Genomic DNA, 19,978 nt, shown 5'->3' on the forward strand with positions numbered 1-19,978 from the left:
GCTAACTACTTAGGATTGGGACTGATGCATCCAGTCCCTTATTTTAGTCTTGTGAGATAACAGATTTCCTCTGGGGAACTTGCAGCAGTCCTGAAGCACTCCCCATGGTAACGACAGCTTCCTTCTTTCTTGTATCTGACCAGGTGATTAGTAACCTAGATTTTATTTCCTGATTCCTCAGCTAAGGAGTATATGGCTAAAATTTTGACTGAATCTTCACAAGATATCCTTGTTTTTTTTTTTTTGTAGGCAAAACTTAACTGTCTTCATTGGAATGCTTAGAAGTGAACATATTTCAATTCGCTTGCTAAACTAGCTGCTTGATAATTTTGCTGGAATCTCTCCTTATTTGTTATTTTATTAATTGCAACTGTACCTCTTCAGTTATATCACTGTCAGGCTAATGCATGTTGCTTTTCACTTTTTGCATGGATGCCTGATGTTATCAGCAATATTATCACCTACCTATTTGTCCTCCTTTCCATCATTTATAAATGAACAAAATGCATAGATGCAAGCAGCAATCTTGTGTCATTCTTCCCATTTAGTAAAGCAAAAATTTATTTCTATATTTCATTTACTATTTTTAATAACTTATTTCTTGGCCTCATCTTTTCCCCTGCCATATAACCCTTTGTAAATGGTTTTGATAAGGAATGTGGCTGATAGTGTTAGGTAACTCACTCTCACCACAGTACTAGGTGTTAGGTACTGCTTGTGGCTATACTAGCTATGACTTCCAGCTACAAAATCCATGTTGATTATTTCTCAGTAGATTATATTGATCCCAGGGGTCATTTATTCTTATCTTCATCTTTTTGGAAGCCAATTTCAAAGCCTAAAGGCTTGACTTTAAAGTATGCGGTTTTCAGGATTATACTTGAAGAGCTTTCAAAAATTGATGTCACATTTGTCACTTTCCATTCCTCTAAAAAGTAAATTAAATTTTGTTGGCGTCATCAGCATTTATACTTATGGACTGTAGTATAGACATATCCTAAACAGCAGTCTATTCAGCAGCTGGATACTTGTTGTTGTGGGAACAAAAGACAGAAATATCTGCTGAAATATCAGAAATATTTGTGAAACGCTGAGAGGAATAAGCATACCTCCACAGAGATAAAGGTTAATATCTATTCAGACTTTGTTCCTTGCAAGAACCAGCTCTCTTCATGAAGTTCTGCTGAGGTAAGTGGAAATAACAGCTAAGTTGTCAATAGTCTAAGCTACGTGCATTTATCAGCAGCTGATCAAAGTTGATGGAAGACAGAGAAGTCTGTAGTCACATCTAGTGGAAACAACCCAAAGTAAGTTTATTACAGAAGTGATAATAAATTACACTTCAGCCTTTGAATTTTTCTCTGTTAGGTGGGCAGAAAAAAGACTTGTAAGATTTTTGTTTTTGATAGTAAAACACATTTAACTACTCTCCATCAGTAAAGAAAAATGCTCTCTCTGTTAAAGTGATTTGCTAAATTTTACAAGGAATAATCAGTGAAAAAAAAATATACAATTATGAGGAATATATCTAGAATTTTACTTTTCTAAGTTTTAAGAACTCCAAGCAGTTATTTCTGTTCTTGAGATCTTATGGTAACTGTCACTGTCACACTTCTCATCTAGACTAAACAAATTGATCCTTTAGAGAATATTTCCTCAGGATTCACAGCACAGAGTGACTGTGATATATTGTGTTACTCATAATTTTTTAAGGCATAGTTGCTATGCTAACTATTATTTTATAATAAGGGTGTGCACTCTGCAGCAGATATTGTATGGATGCTGGAAATTTTGGTGGTCTGTTTTCATTTAAAATCTCAGGAGCTTTCAACTTAGTATGACTACATAGAGGACCAAGAGGGAGATAAGGAATGACCTGTAGATACAATAAATAAGATACAATTATTGTTTTACTGATAGGCAGATGCTGGTGTTTGATCAGTCCATGTTGTTTGGTTTCATTTCTCAACAGTCCAAATCATCTTCTTACACAGAAGTAGAGAAGCTCTTTAAAAAGTGCATCTGGATTCTTCTACTTGTCAGCACTGGTGTCCTACATTCTTATTTTACACAGTTGCTCTCAGAATATAATGTCACTTCTTTAGACCAAGCTGACAGTCTTGGTCATGTCTTACTGGCTTCAGCTCAAGTCCATCTATAAAGATGTACTGCTTACTTTCAGGTAAGATGCAGAAACTGTTCTTCATTTGTTCTTTTCCTGCACTTGTAGTAATTAAAATACATTTGGAAAAAATATTTGTTAAAAATAGTTTATCTTACAAGAAATTGACACATCTCCTGAGATCGTGCTGAACCACTCTCAGAGAGAAAACCAATACTAAGGATAATGTAGAGACAATCAGCCCGATTCAGAGATATGAGCAGTTGTATTTTCTTTATCTGTTTTAGCTGCTGTATTTTCTTTATCCAGAAGATGCTCTGCACAAGAGTGATCCTGACATATCATATTGAAACATTAGTTTTTGGAATTGTCAGTGAATGCAATGGTCTGAAATCAGTCGGTGGCTGGTGAGACACGTAGGCCTCTGAAACTGAACAAAAATTAACTGGTCTTACATTGCAAACACTCTCTGTTTTCCATGTTCCACCAGAGTGTGGAGTGACAATGTCCTTTATACCTCCTACAGGGCCAGATTTTTTCATTGGGTAACTCTTAAGTGGTCAAATATGACAAACAAGAAGGCAAACTGCCTTTTGAACCACACTGGCCATTTAAAAAACTGTATGTTTTCAGACCCAGATTGGTTTGGGTTAACAATAACAGCATCAGAATTGCAAAAAATCATGACTTATATATTTACACATCCATTTTTTTTTTGTTGTTTGTTTTTTTTTTTTTTTTTTTTTTTTTTTTTAACAAAATTTGGTCCCTCCTTAACACAAATGGCCACTATTTGCATTTCTCTGATCTCTTGCCTATATGGTGTTGTACTTAATTTTAGATCCAGCATTTTCTGGCTTTTTTTTTTTTCTTTTTTTTTTTCCCCTAGTTTAAAAAGCTCCAAGGTTGTAGAATGGGTTTTGTCTTTTTGTTTTGTTCTGTTGCTTCTTCCTATTCTTCATAGTTTTCAATGTTATCTAGAGAATTTGGAGGGGTGGCGGGAAGGTGAGTAATAGCAAATTTATCTGTGCAGCTGCCTGCTCTGCATGATCCCACAGAAGAAAATGGAAAGGATAACTGACACTGGCCAAGTTAAAGGCTGAACTTAACTCTTAACAACACGTTTACATGCTGAATGAAGAGCAAGCAGCAGTTTCTCCCTCATAGAATTTTCAGCAAAATTTTACATTATCTTCCAAGCATGGAAATTCCCATTGTAATTTTTTTTCCCCTTTACATGCAATCTGATACTTTGTCACCTGCTGATGCCTACCACTATAGCATACACATAACAATGCACTGAACTTCAAAGAAATACTGACACAATTAGCTCAAGAATTAGTTGTCATCCCGTCATCTAGTCAGAGAGAAACTGCCCTAACGGAATCTGCAGTCCCTATTTGTTCGAAGTCCTGAAGAAAGAAAGAGGTACAGGGCAACATGTGCAGGCAGAAAAGGTGATATACAGAAACAGTGTAGTCTTGAAGTGTCCTTGAGCATGGGAAAGACTCCCTTAGCAGGGAACGATGTGGAACAGCATATCAGAACAAAATAAATTAAAAGCCATAAATAAACCCTGAGAAACATATGCATCTGCATATGTTCAAGAAGATAATCTGTACTTCATGAACAATCAATCTCCTTTCATGTGAAATTTGTTCTGTGTGCTAGTGTTGTCATTCCAAACTTTCCTTTGTTTCATTCTGGATGCAAATCACAGGCATAGCGGAGGACGAACATAATCTTTCCCTTACTGCTGTTGCTCTTTACACTCCCCTTTGAGGTGAGAATCCTCAACATAAAGATTACTCAACTAGTCATACTTCTTCATGATTTTTTACTTCAGCACTGCTGTGGTCTTGTAACTAGCCAGGACCTGACTAAATAAATGACATCAGGCATACCCATGAGAGAGTATGTCAGGTTCCCTGAGATTAAATAGACATTATCTGTAATGGGTTTGTCCAGGACAATCTCTTGTTAAAACAAAATATGGCAGCATTTCAATGCTGATGTTTTTGTAGTATTTCTGACCTCTTATGGATAGAAGTACGTTTCAGCTTGAAACTGTAGGGTAAAACTGAATCTTCCTGAGGTTTACAGAAGTGTCCCAATGTGTAATACATGTATCTGCACAGCATCCAAACTGCTGCATATCTGCTCTCTACTTGGATTGACACGCTTCTGACTTATCCATCTGTGAGTGGATATAGGCAGGAGTGAAAAAAGATTAAATCACATAGCCAGTCTTGCTTTCTCTGCTTACAAAGGACTCATTCAGCCAGGGTGACTTCTGCCTGGAAACCCTCGTGGTACAGGCCCTGAGTCCATTTCTTCACAAGCATTTCTCAAGACCTACTCTGAGTGAATAAGAATTTTTGCACATATAAATGTACACCACACACTTATCTTGGCCATAAAAAACTTATACCAGTAACTTATGAAATAGACCCGAGATATGCTGTCATGTACCAAATAGTGTCTTTCTCATTTTAACTTCAATTATGTTCCTGTATAGCTACTTTGATACTATTTGTTGAAGGGAAGTAGTATAACAACTTATTTTTTATAAAATGGTAATTCTGTTTCTTAAAAGTAGCACAGTAGTTCTGACAATTATGATTTTTCTTTGCAATCATTCACAAAATATTTTTGAAGGCATTTACCTCTGTTCAATATCCATGGGAAAATAAGGAAGAAAAGTTCTGGGCATGAATTCAAGCATATTTTCCCCCCTTATTATTATTATTTCCACAATAATCAATTTAATTTATTAACATATTGACATTCCTGTTGGTCTTTTTTACTTTAAAAAAGATCTACTTATATAAATATACCGAGATCAGTCTTCCTTTCAGGTAGTTCTTAGATACAAGTCTGTAGGACTGTATATTCCAAAACAGGACACATTTTACTACATATGTTTTTTCCTGGACCTGGAAATAGTGGCACTTAGTTGTGGTATTGATAATGCTCTTACAGCAATGTTTATGAAAAACCTTGGGAAAAATCATAGAATCCCAGAATAATTGAATGACCTGGGTTGAAAAGGACCATGATGATCATCTAGTTTCAACCCCCCTGCTATGTGCACAGTAAATCATATTGAATATTTAAGAAACACTGCAAAGAAATCTCAAACTAGTTTATTTAACTTCAGAAAAATTTCATGTAATATGGTAGGATTTCTCTGTATCTTTGAGGATATTCTATTATAATTAAGATGGTTAAAATAGATGCATTGCTCACAATTATGTATGTGATCTTCTGATAAATGTTTGTAATATAAAGTTGTATTTTTCATCATTTTAATCATCACAGTGCCTTTTGTGAAGAGCATCTTGGTTAACTTCTTATACTAATTATAGTATAAAATTCATAAGACAGGGTTGGATTTTCTATTCCACTGTATGAATTTTGCAAGCTGCAAAGTCCATGGCAATTAATTATTAACATCTGAAGAACATTAACTATGGTGGACACGAATAGTAGCCTCAGAATAGGATTAATCTTTCCACAGTTTAGCTTCTTAATGATAAGAGCCTGGGTGTCATTTATAGTTCAGTTTATATCTTCCCTAAAATAGCTATGCTGCCTTGCCTGGAGGTTCTTGACTTTGCATTATTGAGAGTCCAGACAGCTTGCTTAGGGTAGATGCTAGGTGGGGCCCTGGCTAACCTGATCTATGCCTGACTTAGGGGATGATCACCCTGCCTGTGACAAAGGGTTGGAACTAGATGATATTAGACGTCACTTCTAACCCAAGCCATCCTCAGATCCCTAATATGTACGTATATAAAATCATGCGGGTTTGTAAAAGGAAAACTGATCAATTATGCAACTCCAAATTCTGCCATGTGTTCTTCTCAAATGCACAACAGAAGAGTTTATACATACCAAAGTGAAGGTCTTTTTGATTCTGTCATGTAGAAAACATGAAAAGAAATTCTGGCTTCTGGGATTATTTATTTTTCTTTCTGGAGAAGGAAAAATAAAGAAAAAAAAGAAGTATTACAAATCAAAAGCAACTACTCTCAATTGATCAGAACTTAAGCATGAAAGGAAAAGAGTAAAATAAATAATTACAATGAAGCAAAATGCAAAGACTTTCATGACAGGAATACCATGTGTATGTATTGAGACTGTATTCTTTTCAAGGTTCAGTGAGTATTTTCAGATAAATATTGATACATTAAAAAATATATATATATTTATTCAATACTGTTCTAAATACCTTGCCTGTAGTGCCAAAGTAGTTTTTTTACTGTGTTATAAAACAATAAGGAAATAAAAGCAAAACAAAACAAAAAAATTACTACCATTTAAGGACAGTGTGTTTACAGAACAAAAGGTGCAAAGTAGTAAGCACTGAAGTACTGAGATAGTTAAGAAAGAGTGTCTATTCTGGAGGTCCAGTTTGAATATATGCAATAAGATTTTACCTGCATATAACATAGGCTTGAGTACAAGGCTGTAGAAGGCTGTGATTAGACAGAAATAATATGGCAGAAAATAATATAGCTGGCTATAATGAGACAGGAAAGAAGTGAAAGAAAGATTAAAAAGGGAACATATCTGGGGATATGATTGGAAGTGATTACTTCCCTTTCTTTATTTTTTACTTTTATGGAGAAGCTTACAAATGGTTAATAAGTGCAATGCAGATGTCATGAAAGAAGATGATATGGATTAAAACCACACTTTTGATCAAAATAATCCAAACATGGAATGGTAGGAGGAAAAATGGTATGTCAGAAGAAAACGGACTCAGGATTTTTATTTGCTTAAAAAATGAAGTGATTCTAAGTAAATAATACCCCCTTAATTTTCCTTGATTATTAACAGTGTTTTCTTCCACTGGAACTGAAGTGTGTTTTACAGTTTCATCAGCACTCTTTTTCAATTCTATTGTAGCCTACCAGAGTAAACAACAGGTTTGACATGATTGTTTAAGATGTTCCACTTACTTAAATCTGGCTGTGTTACAATGCCAATAAATAGATTCATCATTTTCTTAGACCATAAAACAATCTGAAAATGTTTGTTTGCCTTTCTCTTAATACTTAAGGTGCTACTTGACAAAAATTTCGCTGGGTTCAGGGAGAAGTTTTCAATAGAATATTTTTAAAAACCTATTTCCAAATAAACTATTCTTCATAGTGATAGTTTTTGGAAAATGATGGATGGTGAACATCATGTAAAAATAATCTTGAATAGATTTTAGAGGGAAGGATAAAGGAGTTCTTCTGAAGCAAATCATTAATGGCTCTTGAACACCTCAGAGATTAAATGTGTGCTGCCTCTGCTCACCTGTTTGTGCACTGGACAGAGTGTCTAAATTTCTGTTTCAAACCGAGTGCTTGAAAGTCAGTGTTACATGGGCTTGGCAAGTCACATTAAACAAAATGCTAGGTTTTTTTTTTTTATTTTTAAGGAAATAAAGCTTGGTAAAAAGTGAGGCTGCCTAGATCTAAATACCAGTCCTTGAACATGTTATCTGCATCATCAGTGATGTGCTGTAACTAAGGGAATCTCCGGGAAAGCCAAATATTCTCATTTGAGGTGTTTAGAGAAGCTGAAATGTTGCATATTCTGGTTGAAGAGAGTAATGACATTAGTGACAATCATTGGACAACCTTCTTAGCATGACTACATCAGCTAATTCAATCCTGTAGCAAAGCTATTTTCCTCCCACAGAGCAGTGGATGCATGAATAGTTCTGGACATAAGCAGCTCAACCCTGTTACAAGCTTCATGGCCTCATTTGTTTCTGTCACATCTACTTTTCTGTCAGCAAAAACATACCTGGCTGTGTTGATCTCAGCATTTAGGATTGGCTTTATTTAAGGGGGCAGGGAGAAGAGAGAGGATGTGACAAGTCTCCCATCAGCAGGATACTGTGTGGTAAACACAGTCGTCAACCAGGCAGCTGATTTTAAGAATAAAAAATAATAATAAAGCTAGTTATTTAAATATATGTATGATTTTGTCCTAATAATAAGATATTTCTGTAAAGTAGTACTTTGAAACTCACATAGAAGTCAAAACCTCCATTTACTTTCCTAATATGAATATATCTCCAGTGAACTTTTTCACTCATTAGGGCCCATTAGCTAGCTTACAGCATGATATCATAATCATAAGAGAGCTACTGAACACTTAAGTCTTTTTCTACTCATAATCGAGTAAATTTGTCTAAGGTATGAAGACTCTATTTGTAATTCTTCTTGCTGGTTAAACTTACAATACATTGTTAATGTACAAAAGCTGTGCCATATCTGTTTGCTTTTGAAACAAGAGATTTTGTGCAATTTGAAAAGAGGAGGAGTATTAAATTTTTACTAGGGGCTCCTGCTGGTAGCTTTCCCAAGTTCATTCAAGCTCGAAATCATCAGCTGGCATGTGGTAAAGTCTGCTGCTAATATGCGTTTTCGTTTCTAATTTAATCTTAAGAAGATAAACAGTCTGGGACTGTAGTTCTCTTTCCCATTTTATTCTTACAGAACATGGCAAATAAACATTGTAATAATGCACAAAAAAGTGTTCTTGTCTGTATGAGAACTGTAGCTTTCATCTTAAACTCAATTCAGCCCAAATTAAATTCAGCAATGAACGCAGCTGTGCTTAAAGGTTGTGTTAGCTCTTATTAGCAACACTGTACATTTTTTTCATGTGAGATGTCAGTATGGATAGACTCTAAAACATTTTGATACCTTACGTTTGCAATGTTTGTGTTTAAAATTGTAGGGTATTATCTGTATATAAAGAGAAGCCTATGATAAATGATGTAATGGCATGAAGTGATGCCAATCCAGTGCTTGAATCAGCTGGGACATTTTATCAAAGAAACTAAACTTTTCGGCTGTCTATACAGAAATCCATACTGACATCTTTATGCTGTTTATAGTACTTTTCATTTAAGCTTACTTTTCTTACATTGCACTTTTCAACACACCTTGCTACCAGCCTGAGTTAAATTTTGGCTTTCATTTCACTTTTCTATCACACATGGTAACATGGCCTTATTTTCTTTTATTGTATTGTTATTATCTTTGATATAATATCATGGGGGGGAAAAAAATTCCTTGGTCTTTTTACAAGGAGGTGCAAATTGTCTATGGCAATTTGCAAATAAAAGTGGCAAAAATGGTTGAGATACAAATTGTGTACCCTCAGTGAATAACTCCGATGATCTTCAACATAGCAGAGACATTCAGACATCTGCTCTGTTAAACTTCTGATTCCTTGAAAATTGTTCTTACACACAAAAAACCCAGTGACTAGACTATTTGGGTATCCTTAAAGCTACAGTTGTCAGATCTAGTTAGATATAATAGAGACTGACTGTAATATGCTTCAGAGTGACTTAAATGGAGAAGTCGGTGCAGTTTCGAAAAATAGAAATTGCAAATGTCTCTACTACGAAATCCTAGGGGGTATAATTGAACCTCATCTGGTTATTCTATCATCTGTGTTAGTTCCCATTTTGCAAGCCTGCATGGTAAAATATATCTTATTTTTTATTAAAATGTCTTGAATCTTTTAAGATCATCATCTCAGAAAAACAGTAAAAGAGTTGGACCAGGATTTTCCAAACCAACTTTAGCTAATTTTCATCTCCTCAAATTGGATCAGATTTTCAAGTCATTATCACAGAAAATTTCCTGAAGAAGAGTGTATTATTCTTTTTTTTAGAATAGCCCTTAGGTTTCCTGAAGACTGTATTTTCAGCCTTAAGTTGAATTCCACCTTTTCTTCAAATCATCATGCTCTGAAATCAATGAAGCAACATTCATAAATTTTGGTTGAAGACTAACTGTGATTCTTATCTGACTTGACCTTGACCTCTAGTTTAGCACTACATGCTATTTCCATTCCACTTTTTCATCATTTCAGGGATGGATTAACTTTACTGAATGAGGTGATCTTGCAGACATCGTTTCTCTTATTATTATTTTTATTATATATTAAGAAATACATTTTTTACTTAACCATTGTCCTTGAATATAATAATTACAACACTGCAGTATTAAAAAAAAACACAAAACAAACCACAAAAAAAAAAAAAAACAAAAAAAACCACAAAAGTTTTACGAGGAGTTTAATTTACCTAACATAAAGAATGTTTCCCACAGTCAACTCAGCCAACCCCTTAAGACTACCACACTAGCATCCTGTAACCTGTCTTCTTTTCTCTATCTTTGAGGACATTACTGCATGATCAAACCTGAAGTTTGGTACAGCTAGGAAAGCATCCTCCAGCATCCATTGCAAGGTAGTAAGAGACTGCCCCACCAGGAAGAGCCAGATCTCATGAATTATGTGATTTATATGGGAATACAGAGGGATGAAGTAAACCCTCAGTAAGTTCACTGATAACAGCAAATTGAGTGGTGTAGTTGATCCAATAGAAGAAAGGGACATAATCCAGAGAGACCTGGATAAGCTTGAAAAGTGGCCTCACATGAGGTTTGACAAGACTAAGTGCGAGGCGTTGCACTTGCATTGAGGCAATCCCAGTTATGCATTCAGACTGGGAGAAGAACTCCTTTAGAGCAGCCTGTAGATAAATGCTTGGGGGTCCTGGTAAGCAAAAAGCTGGGCATGAGCCAGCAGTGTATGCTTGAAGCCAGGAAGGCCAAGGTATCCTTTGCTGCATCAAAAGAAGGGTGGCCTGCTGGGCAGAGAGCAGGTTGTCCCCCTCTACTTTGCCACTGTGAGGCCCCAACTAGAGTAACACATCTAGGACTGCATCCTTCAGCACAAGAAGGATACAGAGCTGTTAGAGTGGGCCCACAGTAGGCCATGAAAGCTGATCATAGATCAGAGCATCTCTGCTATTGCAGACAGGCTGAGGGAGTTGCGATTGTTCAGCCTGGAGAAGTCTCCAATGAGAACTCACTTCTAGTATGTAAACAGGAGGGAGAGTAATTTTCTCATGTGGCATGATAGTGATAGAAAAGGGGGGAGTGTTTTTAAACTAAAAAACGGAGAGTTAGATTACATATTAGGAGAATTTTTTTTACTCAGGCTGGTGAAACACTGGAACAGGTTGACCAGTGAAGTTGTGGATGTCCCTTCCCTGGTGGTGTTCAAGATCAGATTGGATGGGGCCCTGGGCAAGCTGATCTAGTGTGTGACAAGCCTGCCTATGACACAGAAACAAAAGAAAAAACTCTAGAAGCCTATCCATTTCTTTTGAAGCAAAGGGATGAAAGATATAAATATGTAGGCCACTCTGAAAGTAATGTGTCCTATTTCCATGGAAAATACAACAGATACAAAAAGTACAATAACACTGTTTGATAAAGCAAATTGTCAGATACAAATCATCATTTTTTCAACATAGGACCCACCATTTTTTTTTGCTAGAACAAGATCTTGAACTCAGCACTTGTAAAAATTGGCATGAGTGGAGGTGACCATTGTTACTGTTGATACTGAAACACACCACCCACTGTCTGACAGTGCTCACATCCACTGTTTGGTCTCCATAAGTATTCAGGAAGCATTGATGAATGTCACTGCCTGCAATTTCTCCCACATGGAGGAATACAGAGACACGCCTCTGCTTCATACACACTTCCATGTCAGATGCCGTTGCGTCAAATTGCCCTTCTGATGCCACTTGTTGCATAGCAGCTAAATGTAGTGGAAAATTGACGGAAATTTCAGTCTACACTATCAACATCCACCTCTGACGTCATGGGCCAACATAATAAAGTAGAAGATACTACTGTCAGAGCAGCTCGCATGTATTTATGGCAGCTCATTCTTGCAACTGCGTATGACTGTGAAAGTATGTGCTAGCATACTGATACAGTTCAGTTTTGTTTTATTTTGTTTTTGATCTGAGTAATGTCCATTTGAAATAGTGTAATTCATTGTTAATAAAAAGCAAGAGCTCACTAAATATAATTGCATTATATTCAGAAACATTATACAACAGTTAGACACGATATCTTTTGTCTCCTTAGTTTTAAATGACAAAAATAAAAACTATAAACACTTAAAATAAATGTTCAAACACTTAAAAGCAAATAATTTCTTTAAACAAATCCTTTCTCTTGGTTTGCAGCATTTAGCCTTTAGGACGTTTGTTTCAAGTCTGCACATGATATGCAACAGTCTCTTTTGCTTATTTTTGCTTATTACTATTTTTTTTCTCCACAGTTATATTATACTTTCGTGACTAGTACATATTATGAATAGAAATAAAATCCACAGAAAGTGTCTCAGTTTCATTTGAAATATCACATGGCTGCCTCTATTATTTCAGCTGGCTTGCAGAAAGAAAGTTCTCTTTGTTTATGAGACCAGCACAACGCATCCCATTATACTGGCTGTAACCTAATAAATCAAATATTTGCACATTTCTCCTTCATGTTTTTTTTCCACATGGATATATTTTTCTTGTGGCCATAAACTCTAACATAGAGTAGGTGTCACACCTTGATATTTTGAGAAGCAAAAATGAATGGGAAGGGCTGTCTCTGACTCCGTGCACCAGGGAAGTATGTCTGAAAATGTCCCCAAGGCAGGAAGGATGTGAAGTCCCTTCTCTCATACTTTTGACTATAGCTCATGTCAGAATTACTGTGTTGCCTTGCTATTAGAAAGATTCATCTAGTAATTTCTAGAGGGATTAATTCATATATCCCTGAACAGTAGAAAAATAGAATAATTGCTACTATTACTGTAGAGAAAGCATCAAAAAAGTAAGCTAGGTCATCATTAGATTATGAATTCTCAAAATTCAGCAGCTTGCTCAGTGTTTGAAGCCCAATTCATTTATCTGCACAGAACATGCATACGAAAAAACATTTCCATCATGAAACCTCTGATTTAACACATCACTGCTATATCATCTGCACTTGTGCCTAGAGACCATCATGTAGGTTCTGCTTTCTTACAGAAATGGAACAATGCAAGCACTTTGAGGATGTATTCTGCTTTTCAAAAGGGCAGAAAACACACAAAAGTTCTATGGCAGTAATTGCAGGTTGTGATCATGTACCTAAAGTAAGGAATTTAAGGAATTTGGGAGTCTGCTTTGCTGGGGGTTTGGTCTCTAGAGGTTCCTTCCAACCCCCACAATTCTCTGATTCTGTGAATTTATAAGTAAGAAATTATGTCTTTTGCCATTATTAAAATGGCAAAAGTATTTCACCAAAAGAAGAGTATTTTAACAGAATGAACAACTTTTTCCCTGCCCATTATTAGTCAGGAAGCTGAGACACAGACATATTTATCTTAACGGATAATTTATATGAGAGTTTTAAAAGAAAAAATTTTGAAATTATATAAAAGAATTTGACATTTATTTTGTATTATTATAGAAACACTCTAATATCTAATTTGAATATGTTAATAGCCTTCGCTAATTTAGATTTTTTTATCCTGAATGCATTTATATCTGCAAAAGGTTGATGTATACTAATCTTACTATCTCTGTTAATATTGACAGAAAGATACCAGGAACCATGAGGAAAAAAGGCATGTTTTGTAGCATTCATTGTTTGTAATTTAAGATGGCTCCAGCAGAATGTCACATTGAGCCAACACGTTGAAGGCATGAAGGCAATTAGGCATCTGTGAAGCCAAGTCCCTGCTTTAAATTAGGCAAAATAATGATCGGGAAACACCAGTCAAGGTGACAGCCTTCTCACCATATCTCAGATATCCTTTCTGGGAGATGTGATGTCAGTGTTTCTCTTGCTCCAGAGAGAGACAGACTGTGGATAGAGGGGCCGTGGCTGAGCATCAGTACCATGGATTTGGTTGATTGCATCTCTTCTCTGGGACACAAGCATATGAACGTGGCATACTCTGCCAACAGAAAAGTGAATGCTGCTATTCTAAGTGAAAGGCTGATGGAGAAACGATTTGAAGATCTCAGTGTGTACATTAGCAGTAATGCTGCAGAGTCTATATGTGTTTTCATCACTTACTAATAAGATTGAAAAAAAGTATAGAATGAGGTGAAAAGACCACAAGATCTAAATTAAACATAAATGGATTTATTTTAAAGTAAGAATTTCTTTGAAAATATGTAATGTGGAGATGAATACTTCATCTTTCAGCACCACACAAGAATAATGATCTTCTTGAGGTTAATCCAGAGGGAAGTATTTGTGAATTGTGCCACCTTTAGCCCAAATGTTTTTTGTATTAATAAAGTTTAATTCTCAGAACTATTTGTATGTTATCTCTTCAACATTACCATTGATTGCCTGACTGAGGAATCAGGATAGAGAAAAGCATGAAATGCATAGCTCACAGCACAGTGGAAAAAGAACTGCTGCTCTGTGCAGGCAGGATTCTCCAGGGACAGTTCTTCTGCCATATACTCCCTAGATTTCTAACTCTATTCCTTGAATGTTAAAGCACAGGAAGAGGCTGTATAAGAAGAGTAACAACAACACTTTTCTAAATCCAGACTGACTTTATATGCCCACGCTGGTAGTTCTCCCATTTATTTAAAACAATTGATTTACAAAGTCTTGGTCATGGCTTGTTTGTCCAGGTGGACTCTTCATTCTGGCAGATTTCCTTTCCAGTGCCATCCACTTCTGCAAAGCTATCTCTAGATCTGCCTTAAGTGAAGCAGGCAGGGAGGTAAATTGACAGGTAAAATTACTCTGTTAATGAGGAAACAGATGCAGGTATGCACTGTGAGAGGCAGTACCTCACATGCCTCTTCTCTGACAGGTTTAAAATGCAACATTTGTCCCTAGTCTTTTTCCAAATTGCTTCATACTGTCAAAAAAAGAAGAAGAAGAAAAAAAGAAAAACACTTTGGGGCTGTATCTTTGATTTCCTGCTTTGAGCATTTCATGTTGTTTAATTTATCATTCTGCTGGAATCCTTTTAGAATCACAGAAATACGGGACACCATAGTTTGGAGAGGGCAACAAAGATCATCTAGTTTCAACACCATGCCATGGGCAGGATTGCTGTCCTCTAGATCTGAATGCCCAGAACCTCATTCATCCTGGCCTTGAACGCCCTCAGAGATTGGGCATCCACAACCTCTTTGGACAACCTCACCTCGCTCTGATTAAAAAAATTCTTCCTAACATCTAACATAACTGTACCCTCTTTCAGTTTAAAGCCATTATTCATTGTCTGGTCACTATCAGACCACGGAAAAAATTTTGCATCTTGTAAGCTCCCTTCAAGTACTGGAAGACCACAATGAGATCTCTCCAAAGCCTTCTCTTCTCCAAGCTAGAAACATCCTTTCATGAAAGGAGTTCCAGCCCTTTGATCAATTTCATGGTCCTCATCTGGACTTGCTCCAACAGCTCCACTTCCTTTCTGTACTGGGGCCCCAGTTTTGGAGACAGTATTCCAGGTCCCCATGGGCCTCACAAGGGCTGAGAAGAGGGGGATAATCACCTCCTTTGTTCTGCTGGCTACCTCTCTTTTGATACAACCCCTTATACATTTTGCTTTCCACTGCTGGCTCATGTTTTTTCATACAGCCCCCACGCTATCCCTAGTAGGGCTACTCTCAAGGAGTTCTCTGTCTGTATATGTATTTGGAATTGCCTGAATCCAAGTGCAACACCTTGCACTTGGCTTTCATTGATAAAGATCTTAAAGTACACCAGTCCCAAGATGGACCCCTACAGAACAGCACTCATAACTGGCCTCAACCTGGACAGAGAGCTGTTAACAACCCTCTGGCTAGAACCAACCAACCAATTCTTTATCCACCGAAAATAGTACAGCCTTCAAATCCTTCTCTCTCCAATTTTAAGTAAAAGATATGGTGTGGGATCATGTCAAAGGCCTTGTGCAAGACCAGGTAGATGACGTCAGTTGCCCCTCATTTGTTCACTGATGCAGTCACTTCATCATCGAAGGCCACCAGACTGGCAAGGCATGATCTGCCCTGGGTAAAACTTTGCTGACTGTCTCAGATCACTTCCACATCTCACATTACATTAAGATCTTCCTCCAGGAAGATCTAATGCATGACCTTTGTAGTCACAGACTTGAGACTTAACAGCCTGTAGTTCTCCAAGTCTTCTTCTCCCTTACTTGAATATGGGAGTAGTGTTTCCCTTTTTCCACAGGGACTTTTCCTGACAGCTAGAAAAGCAGTGAGTCTCCAGCATTTGGTCCATTGCAGTGGTTTAATTTAATAGAATTAACCAACAGTGGTTTAATTTCTATTCTACTTTTTATCAGTTCTTGCTTCCAAGGTTGCAGGCAATTTCCCTTGTGAGTAAAAAGATCTGTTATTTCCTAAAAAAGAACTTACCCTTCTGAACTATGTGAGAGTAATGTAGGATGTAAGAAGTAATAACACTCTGTAATATACTTCTCTTCCATTTGTTTCTTGGAACCTTCAAGGACTGCATTTTGCTTACTCCTTCATGTTGGGGTTACAAAACTGAGAAAGCTCTAGTCAGATCAGAGGGGTCAAATAAATTAAGCACATAAAATTGTCCCCTTCAGCGTCAGTGCATCAGTGCATTATACCACAAAATCAATGTAATTTACACAACTTACACAAGCTCTCTTTACTTCTAGTCTTCTCTCCTAGCATAAAATAAATGATTTTTATTCATTTCTCAATAAATGCTCTTCTGATATCTTTCTTCTCAAGTTATTCTCACATTTTTCCTTTTCAGATCTGACTTGCCATTAAATTATGTGTAAAGAATTTCAAAAGTCCCACGAACAAATATAATTTATATGTTTCTTAATGGCATAAGGTAAAAATACCTTTTAAAATCTGGTACACTCTTATGTATTTAAAATCCAACACTTCAAGTTGTGCAAAATTTCTTATTTTGATCTGTCATAGTGATTGCTTCATTGGCTAGCTGCTAAGCCTGTTAGAAATGTATAGCCTCTGTATCAAGGAAAATTCAACATTCATCCTCTGCTCCTTATAGACACATTTATTTTGAAAAAAAAAGGACTTCACTGTACTTAGTTCATGGAATATTTACTCAAAAGTATTTATGAAGTATATATTTTGAAATTATTATTATTTTGAAACTTCAACTCCACAATGTTGATCACAGAATGCACAACTTAAATATTTCTTAGTTTCTTTCTAAGAATGTCTGCTTGTGCATTCCAAAAATTATATTTACTATTCATTAAAGAAATCCAGTGTTACAGATTAAAACCATATAAATGTTTTTAAGATACAAGGATAGAAATAAAAAAATATAACCATGAACTATCTTTGCCACTCCCTTCTATTCATGTAGTTATATGGAAGACAGAGACAGCTTTGGACAGTGCTTGAAAGCTTTTGAGTTTGTGTGCTGTTTGATGGATTTTTTGAAATTTTAGCAGTCTGTTATGATTCCCAACAGATATGTTAAGACATATCCAAGACAAAGAGGTGATCTGAGACAGTCAGCATAGTGTCATCCAGGGCAGATCATGGCTGACCCTTCTGGTGACCTTCTTCAATGGAGTGACAGCATCAGTTGGCATAGAAAGAACAACTGTTGTCATCTACCATATTTGGCAGGTCCTGGAGAATGGGACCGTAACTGATATTCTTCAGGCACCCCTCTTGGCACTGGTGCTGTTTAATATCAGTGATCTAGAAAGTGGCATTTAATGCATCCTGAATAAATTTGCTGGTGACACTAAATTGAGTGGTGTAGTTGATCCAAGAGAATGAAGGGATGCCGTTCAGACAGACCTGGAAACTCTTGAAAAGTGGGCCCACATAAACCTAATGAGGTTTAACAAGGCCAGGTTTTAGGTGTTGCACTTAGGTTGAAATAATCCCAGATATGTGAACAGACTGGGAGAACTCCTTGAAAGCAGCCCTGTAGATGTGTACTTTGGCATCCTGGTGGACAAAAAGCTGAGAATGAGCCAGCAGTGTTCACTCACAGCCTAGAAGCCCAACAACATCCTGGACTAAAGCAGAAGAGAAGTGTCCAGCTCTGCAAGGGAGGTGATTTTCCCCACTTACTCTGTTTTCATGAGGTCTCATCTGAAGTACTGCATCCAGGTCTGGTGCCCTAAGCAGAAGAAAGATGTGATGATATTGGAGCCAGTCCAGAAGAAGACCATGAATATGGTAAGAGGGCTGTAGTAGCTCTCATAGGAAGGAAGGTTGAGTGAGCTGGGCTTGTTCAGTCTGGAAAAGGTTGTGGGAAGATTTCTTTGCAGCCTTTCATTACTTAAAGAGGGCAAGTGAACAGGAGGGAGACTGACTTCTTACACAATAAATGAGTTGTAAAACAAAAGGGAATGTTTCTAAACGAAAAGGGAGTTTTAGGTTACATGTTAGGGAGGAATTTTTCACTCAGAGGTTTGCTGAGGCACTGGAACCCAGAGAAACTGTGGATGCCTAATCCCTGTAGGTGTTCAAGGCCAAGCCAAACGGGACCTTCGACAATGTTATCCACCATATGGCAACCCCTGTTGACATTGTGGGAGTTGTAACCAGATGGCCCTATGGCAGTTTTAAATGTAAGCCAGTCTATGATTCTATGGTCCTATGATTTTGTGACCAAGTGTAACAGAGTGGTATATCCTGAGAAGGGAATTAGGGAATATATGAAACCCTTGCTTGAGCTGGTACTTATTCTTGGTGTAAGTACATCAAACTATATTCACAAAATGAAAGCAACATTATCTGCAGAGTTGAATCCAGGAATGAAAAAGAGAATGGAGATTATTTTTTAAATACTTCGTAATATAAAAACCAAAAGTATTAAGGAGCCTGATTTTACTTAAATGTCATCTCCCACACTGCTTCAGGCATTATTTATGCAAATGGACTGCAACAAAAATATCTAGAAACCACCAGGATTTGCTTGCCTAAACCATTACAGTAGCCCCAGCAATTTAAAACAATTCTTTTACCAGCATCACATCAAGAAATGCATTAAAATATAAACAACTATTTTATAGCACTGTGGAGTGGAAGGTGTGGATATCTTGCATACTTTCCCTAGGGAACTTTCTGCATATTTACCAGGCACGTTTCTCACCAGACAGACTTCTACATAAAGTTAGCGTACATCTGCAGAGTTGGCTCAGTTGCCTGAAAACACACAATTGTCTGAGAGTATGATACATACAATCTTCTCTGCAACCATACTGACAAGATATGTAATACATCAAGGATAATAAATAATACCAATGCTGGCATCGGTAACAAAGAATTCTCATCTTTCCTATTTCTCTACCAGGATGTGGAATGCATAGTTTGATTACTTTCTTCATTAACTGCTGATTTTTTTGCTCCTACATGGAAGGAGTGAAGGAGCTTGATAGAAATTCTCTGTGAAAAAGCTAACATAGACAAATATATTTTCAAATAATTGTTTAGTTCATTAGTTATTTTTAACTCTTTCAAGTGTAAACACAAAACTAAAGAGCCAGTCTTTGTGACTTTTCTGCCTATAGCACCAAAATTTTCATACAATATAGCACAGATGAGGAGGAATGAAGAGCAAGGGCAAAAGTGAAAAGATAGGCATCCCCTTGTGTAGCAACACTGAATAATTCCTTCTTGGCTCTCTTAAGACAGTCATTAATTAAGCAGAAATAGGATAGAGTATCATCCAGAACCTCTGTGAAGGTCCTATACAACATAACTTTGAGTATAATTTCATAAAAATTAGAACCCTGCTACATGCAGTCCTGGACTCATAATTAAGTTGTCTTGCATGGCAATCACAGAGAATTTCTTCTTCAGTGTCAATTATTTGTGGTGATAAAAATATTATCCAATAGTTTAAGTTGTTGGCTTTAGAGATGTGCATTCTCTGAGATTGCAAATGTAACAGAATCATAAGAGAGAACCACATATTTAAATTTCCTTTATTATTATTTTTTTCCTCTCCACCAGAACCA

The sequence above is a fragment of the Lagopus muta genome, chromosome Z (assembly GCF_023343835.1).
Source record: "Lagopus muta isolate bLagMut1 chromosome Z, bLagMut1 primary, whole genome shotgun sequence".
In the NCBI taxonomy this organism is placed as follows: Eukaryota; Metazoa; Chordata; class Aves; order Galliformes; family Phasianidae; genus Lagopus; species Lagopus muta.